General features: G+C 36.8%; 1 pseudogene; it reads right to left on the minus strand.

The window, feature by feature from the left end:
• The window catches only part of LOC109837998, a 1,824-nt pseudogene extending 361 nt beyond the window's left edge, over window positions 1–1,463 (minus strand).

Consider the following 7,857-nt stretch of genomic DNA (forward strand, 5'->3'; position numbering starts at 1 on the left):
CCCCATGTCATCGGTTTTGAATGCTTTATTGTATGCTTTTTTAGGGTGTCATATGCAAAGTAATTATATGTGTATATATAATAGGGTTTTTTCATACTATTTTGAAGAAGGCATGCATTAGGTTTTTTCATATACGTCTCTCTGCAGTTAGGGGGGGTTTGTGATAAGAACAGGAATTATATGTGTATATATAATAGGGTTCATTGTGTATAACCTGTACTATTGGCTGATTGCGGATATATCCCAGTAGTTCTATTGTTGCATATAGACACCCGGAGTTAATTTTTCTGCTCGTTAACCCTCAAGAGGTCTATTTGTCCAAAAAGGGTTATTACAGATAAACCCCCTGTACTATAGCCCAAATGAGGATAGGCAAAGTTCTTTAAAAAAATTCATCCAGAGTCTCCGCAATTTGGCAAATAGTATAGGGGGTATATGCACACCAATAGAACTGCGTAGGGTCTACCCACAATTGGCAGATAGATGGTACAAGGAGTCCATCAGCAGTTAACCCAAACAACATCTCCATCTCGAGGATAAAAGGGTTTAAAAAAATCAACCAGGGAGCCTATCTGTGACAATAAAACTACAAGGGGTCTACCTGCCTTTGGTTTGGGTGATAGTACGTGGGGTATATCTAAGTAGAGTATAAAATATATTTGGTTAGAGTACCGACCTCTATAGTTAAATGAGTAATTCTAGAGGATACATGCCCAATGTTGAGCTAACTCCTGCACATGCTCCAGCAATTAGTGATGCAGTTACGGGAAGCTTCGGTTGTTCGCCAATTTTTGGGGTGAGGACCTTCTTGACTGTATCATAGGCAAATAACCGCAGAAAAGCACCCACCATTAGAAATATAATATCCACCAAACGAATGAGTGGCAACTAAAGTGAAAATTTCATGGGGTTTATCTTTTTTAACCCAAAGTTTTACACCCACTTATTTAAAAACCCATTAACTTTTCCAAACATCAATACACCCATTGTATCCCACCCCACTTATTTCTAAACCCAATATGTATAATACACCCATTATTATTGTATTTACCCTCAAATTCACTACACAAGCTCTTTTCTTCCTTCCTCTTCTCCTTCAATGACCACCACCAACCTCCTCCTCTCCCCTTCCTTCACTTCCCCTCCTCCCTCAAACCCATCAACCTCTCCCTCTGCTGCCCTTTATCTCCCATCGCCGCCACGTCACCCACCACCGTCAACCTCGAATCGGATGAACAGCCCACCAACGGTTTCGACATCGACTCCCCCCAGTTCCCCGACATGGAGACAGGCAAGAATCTGAAGCACTTGTCGTCGCCCACCACATGTTCGTTGAATTTACGCCTAGTGTTCTCTGATGTATGTCATGTGAGCTTGTAATCAATTTTTCAGATTTTGGAAAAGTGCAACTCTTTAAAGTAAAGTGTTACATATTGTGATGATCTTTTGTAGTGGTGATGTGTAATTGTTGTTTCACGCTGTAACTATGTTCTTATTGTTAAAAATGTGTCGTTTCAGAATTGAAATTGTATCGTTTTTGAGCAACGCAAACGTGTGATGACATGTAAGATGTGTTGTTTGATCAATTGATGATGTGTAAGATGTGTTGCTTGATCAATTCTTCACCTCAACGAGAGGTCGTCGCTCAATTTTTCAGCTTTAGGAAAAGTATAGCTCTTTATAGAAATGTATAGCACCTTATTGATAAAGTATAGCACATTATGACAAAGTATAGTACTTTATGGTAATAGTATAGCACCTTATTGATAAAGTATAGTACTTTATGATTTCTGGAATTTCTGCAACGTAGTGGGATAAACCAAATCAGTTTTTTTTTGTGTAATGCGAACACTTGATGACGTGTAAAATGTGTTGCTTCATCAATTATTCACATCGACGAGAGGTCGTCGCTCAATTTTTCAGCTTTAGGAAAATTATAGCTCTTTATAAAAATGTATAGCACCTTATTGATAAAGTATAGTACATTATGACAAAGTATAGCACTTTATGGCAATAGTATAACACCTTATTGATAAAGTATAGCATTTTATGGTTTCTGGAATTTCTTCAACGTAGTGGGATAAACCAAATCAGTTTTTTTCGGAGCAATGCGAACACTTGATGACGTGTAAGATGTGTTGCTTGATCAATTATTCACCTCGACGAGAGGTTGTCGCTCAATTTTCTATCTTTAGGAAAAGTATAGCTCTTTATAGAAATGTATAGCACATTATTGATAAAGTATAGCACATTATGATAAAGTATAGCACTTTATGGCAATAGTATAACACCTTATTGATAAAGTATAGCATTTTATGGTTTCTGGAATTTCTTCAACGTAGTGGGATAAACCAAATCAGTTTTTTTCGGAGCAATGCGAACACTTGATGACGTGTAAGATGTGTTGCTTGATCAATTATTCACCTCGACGAGAGGTTGTCGCTCAATTTTCTATCTTTAGGAAAAGTATAGCTCTTTATAGAAATGTATAGCATCTTATTGATAAAGTATAACACCTTATGGCAAAATATAGCACTTTATGGCAATAGTATAACACATTATTGATAAAGTATAGCACTTTTATGATTTCTGGAATTTCTGCAACGTAGTGGGATAAACCAAATCAGTTTTTTTTTCAGCGCAATGCGAACACTTGTTGACGTGTAAAATGTGTTGCTTGATCAATTATTCACATCGACGAGAGGTCGCTCAATTTTTCAGCTTTAGGAAAAGTATAGCTCTTTATACAAATGTATAACACATTATTGATAAAGTATAGCACATTATGACAAAGTATAGCACTTTATGGCAATAGTATAGCACCTTATTGATAAAGTATAGCATTTTATGGTTTCTGGAATTTCTTCAACGTAGTGGGATAAACCAAATCAGTTTTTTTCGGAGCAATGCGAACACTTGATGACGTGTAAGATGTGTTGCTTGATCAATTATTCACCTCGACGAGAGGTTGTCGCTCAATTTTCTATCTATAGGAAAAGTATAGCTCTTTATAGAAATATATAGCACCTTATTGATAAAGTATAGTACCTTATGACAAAGTATAGCACTTTATGGCAATAGTATAGCACCTTATTGATAAAGTATAGCACTTTATAATTTCTGGAAATTCTGCAACGTAGTGGGATAAACCAAATCAGTTTTTTTCGGCGCAATGCGAACACTTAATGACGTGTAAAATGTGTTGTTTGATCAATTATTCACATCGACGAGAGGTCGTCGCTCAATTTTTCATCTTTAGGAAAAGTATAGCTCTTTATAGAAATGTATAGCACCTTATTGATAAAGTATAGCACATTATGACAAAGTATAGCACTTTATAACAATAGTATAGCACCTTATTGATAAAGTATAGCACTTTATAGTTTCTGAAATTTCTTCAACGTAGTGGGATAAACCAAATCAGTTTTTTTCGGAGTAATACGAACACTTGATGACGTATAAGATGTGTTGATTGATCAATTATTCACCTCGACGAGAGATTGTCTCTCAATTTTCTAGCTTTAGGAAAATTATAGCTCTTTATAGAAATGTATAGCACCTTATTAATAAAGTATAGCACATTATGGTAAAGTATAGCACTTTATGGTAATAATATAGCACCTTATTGATAAAGTATAGCACTTTATGATTTTTGAAATTTCTGCAACGTAGTAGGATAAACCAAATCAGTTTTTTTCGGCGCAATGTGAACACTTGATGATGTGTAAAATGTGTTGCTTGATCAATTATTCACATCGACGAGATGTCGTCGCTCAATTTTTCATCTTTAGGAAAAGTATAGCTCTTTATAGAAATATATAGCACCTTATTGATAAAGTATAGCATATTATGGCAAAGTATAGCACTTTATCGCAATAGTATAGCACCTTATTGATAAAGTATAGCACTTTATGGTTTCTGAAATTTCTGTAATGTTGTGGGATAAACCAAATCAGTTTTTTCGGAGCAATGCAAACACTTGATGACGTGTAAGATGTGTTGCTTGATCAATTCTTCACCTCAACGAGAGGTCGTCGCTTAATTTTCTAGCTTTAGGAAAAGTATAGCTCTTTATAAAAATGTATAGCACCTTATTGATAAAATATAGCACCTTATGGTAAAGTATAGCACTTTATGACAATAGTATAGCACCTTATTGATAAAGTATAGCACTTTATAGTATGGCATAAATTACAGAAATTCCAGAAATCATAAAGTGCTATACTTTATCAATAAGGTGCTATACTATTGCCATAAAGTGCTATACTTTACCATAAGGTGCTATACTTTATCAATAAGGTGCTATACATTTCTATAAAGAGCTATACTTTTCCTAAAGATAGAAAATTGAGCGACAACCTCTCGTCGAGGTGAATAATTGATCAAGCAACACATCTTACACGTCATCAAGTGTTCGCATTGCTCCAAAAAAACTGATTTGGTTTATCCCACTACGTTGAAGAAATTCTAGAAACCATAAAATGCTATACTTTATCAATAAGGTGCTATACTATTGCCATAAAGTGCTATACTTTGTCATAATGTGCTATACTTTATCAATAAGGTGCTATACATTTCTATAAAGAGCTATACTTTTTCTAAAGCTGAAAAATTGAGCGACGACCTCTCCTCGATGTGAATAATTGATCAAGCAACACATTTTACACGTCATCAAGTGTTCGCATTGCGCCGAAAAAAATTGATTTGGTTTATCCCACTACGTTGCAGAAATTCCAGAAATCATAAAGTACTATACTTTATCAATAAGGTGCTATACTATTGCCATAAAGTGTTATACTTTGTCATAAGATGCTATACTTTATCAATAAGGTGCTATACATTTCTATAAAGAGCTATACTTTTCCTAAAGCTGGAAAATTAAGCGACGACCTCTCGTTGAGGTGAAGAATTGATCAAGCAACACATCTTACACATCATCAATTGATCAAACAACACATCTTACATGTCATCACACGTTTGCGTTGCTCAAAAACGATACAATTTTAACTCTGAAACGACACAGTTTTAACAATAAGAACATAGTTACAGCGTGAAACAACAATTACACATCACCACTACAAAAGATCATCACAATATGTAACACTTTACTATAAAGAGTTGCACTTTTTCAAAATCTAAAAAATTGATTACAAGCTCACATGACATACATCATAGAACACTAAGCGTAAATTCAACGAACAGGTGGTGGGCGACAACAAGTGCTTCAGATCCTTGCCTGCCTCCATGTCGGCGAACTGGGGGGAGTCGATGTCGAAACCGTTGGTGGGTTATTCATCCGATTCGAGGTTGACGGTGGTGGGTGACGTGGCGGCGAGGGGAGATAAAGGGCAGCAGAGGGAGAGGTTGATGGGTTTGAGGGAGGAGGGGAAGTGAAGGAAGGGGAGAGGAGGAGGTTGGTGGTGGTCATTGAAGGAGAAGAGGAAGGAAGAAGAGAGCTTGTGTAGTGAATTTGAGGGTAAATACAGTAATAATAGGTGTATTATACATATTGGGTTTAGAAATAAGTGGGGTAGGATACAATGGGTGTATTGATGTTTGGAAAAATTAATGGGTTTTTAAATAAGTGGGGGTAAAACTTTGGGTTAAAAAAGAAAAACCCCAAATTTTATAGTGTACGTATAAAGTCAATGTGTGATGATGTTGCAAGTGCCACTGGAGGTAAATTTGTTTCATTCTTTTGCTTGCATTAAAAATATAACAGCCAATAACGTGGGGAAAAAAGATTGCATTGCTTTTCTTAAAAGTAGCATGGAGTGGCATGTGGCTTACGGTGGAGGAATCAATGCTACAGAATGCGCTAGGCGGCATAGACCAGTGTTATTGAGTTGCGCGCGCCTGCGGGCGCGCCCCGGCGCGCAAAAGCGGCTTCGGTCGGCGGCAAAATCGCCCCGCTTCTGGGGCGGGGCGATGCACGATCACGAGGCGCGCGCCTGGGCGGCGCCTCATGATCGCCTGAGACGCTCGTCGGGCGCATCGCCTTGATGCGCGTCGGTCGATGGGACGATTCGAGCTGATGGGTAAATTTAAAGGGGTTTCGGGTAAGAAGACCCGTTTATTGCTTTCTTACCTCTTTCTTTAGGGTTTGCAGCTTCGTTCTCATCCAAAAACCGCTGTTGTCCATCTCTGCCTTCCTCGACCAGAGCCGCCTGGACGCCGTCGCCGATCCCGCGAAGCCGTCGCCAGATCCCGCCTTGACGCCGTCGCCAGCATCCCGCCCGACCACCGTCTCCAACTCCGCCGCAGCCGTCGAAGCAGGTAATTTTAATTTTTTCAGTTCGTTTTTTTTTCTTCGATCTTTTTTTTTCTTAAGACGTTCTCTTCCCTTGCTCTCTTTTCTTGTTTTCTTCCTTCGGTTTTGTATTTGTTTTTTTTCTTTTGTTCCTTTTCTTGTTTTCTTCCGACGCGGTTTTTTTGGGCTTGTTTTTTTCTTTTGTTCGCCGCTAACATAATGCTGCAATCGTTTTTTTTTTGTTTTTTTTTTGTTTTTGTATTTATTTCTGTTTTTTCTTTACTTTGTCTGTTTTTTCGGTTTTTTCCCATTAATTGGTTAGCTTTGGGTTAGATTTAATTTTTTCTTTTTCTGCTGTTCAATTAACTGATGCAATGCTGCTGTTCAATTAACTGTTGATGTTCAATTAATTGTTGTTCAATTAACTGCTACATTTACATATGAAGATCTCATTAGAAAATAGGAATACAAATTATACAATATGAATATACAAATTACATATTCAATGAATGAATTATGCATATTTATTTTGGTAGATGTGTTGGGAAATTTGATTAATCTTTCATCCTTGCTCGTTGCTACTTAACTCTCAAGTATAATCTGTAAAAAGAAAAACAAAGTCAATTAGCAAGTTAGCAACAACAAGTCAACAACTTAGAAATTAGTATAATTAGAAAAAAGAGCTTAAAATAGGTAATTAGCATGCTAACTAATAAATTATGAACGTGTAAATATTTAATTGTTAATCACTTAATTGTTACTTATTTTAACATATTTCATTTTTAATTAAAACACATATTTCTTGTATCTTATTTGTTACTTTAAAATTTTAGTTAGCATAATTTGATGATTTAAGTTGCTATTCTTATAATTTTGGGTGTAGGTGACTAATAAACTTATTGAGTATGTCTTCATCGACATCAGCGAGTGCGAATAAAGGTAGAAGACAAGATCCGACTTGGAAGTACACTTCTCTAGTTGAGGAAGGGAATTCCAACAAGCACAAGTGTATTTATTGTAATAAGATCACCAATGGCGGCATATCAAGGCAAAAAGAGCATCTTATTGGAACGACGAGGAAACGTAAAAATGTTTCCCTTTGCAATAAAGTTCCTTCGAATGTGGTTGATGAGCTTAAGGAATATGACAAAAAACAAGTAATTATTAGAAGACAACAAGCACTGAAAAATTACATGTCGGATCTTGAAGATGATGACATGGTTGAAATAGATGAAGTTGACGAGGTTGAAGAACAAGCACAAGCAACTAGGAACAAGGGAAATGAGCAATTGACTTCTACTTCTAAATCATCTTCCTTATCTACAAGAGGAAGGGGAAGTGTGGGATCTTCAACAAAGAGGAAGGGGCCTATAGATTCATTTCTCTCATTTGACCCGGAACTGGATGTAGCCAAAGATGATAGAAGGCGAAAATTGCGGCAAACAAGCATTGAAGAAGGCCTCAACAAAGATGCAGTTGCTAAAGTGCATCAAGATATTGCCCGTTGGTGGTATCAAGCGGGAATTCCTTTTAATGCTGTACAACTTAGGTCCTTTAGAATTATGTTGAAGTCAGTGGGGGCTTTTGGGCCTAACTTGCCACCTCTA

Source organism: Asparagus officinalis, chromosome 1 (assembly GCF_001876935.1).
Source record: "Asparagus officinalis chromosome 1, Aspof.V1, whole genome shotgun sequence".
Classification (NCBI taxonomy): domain Eukaryota; kingdom Viridiplantae; phylum Streptophyta; class Magnoliopsida; order Asparagales; family Asparagaceae; genus Asparagus; species Asparagus officinalis.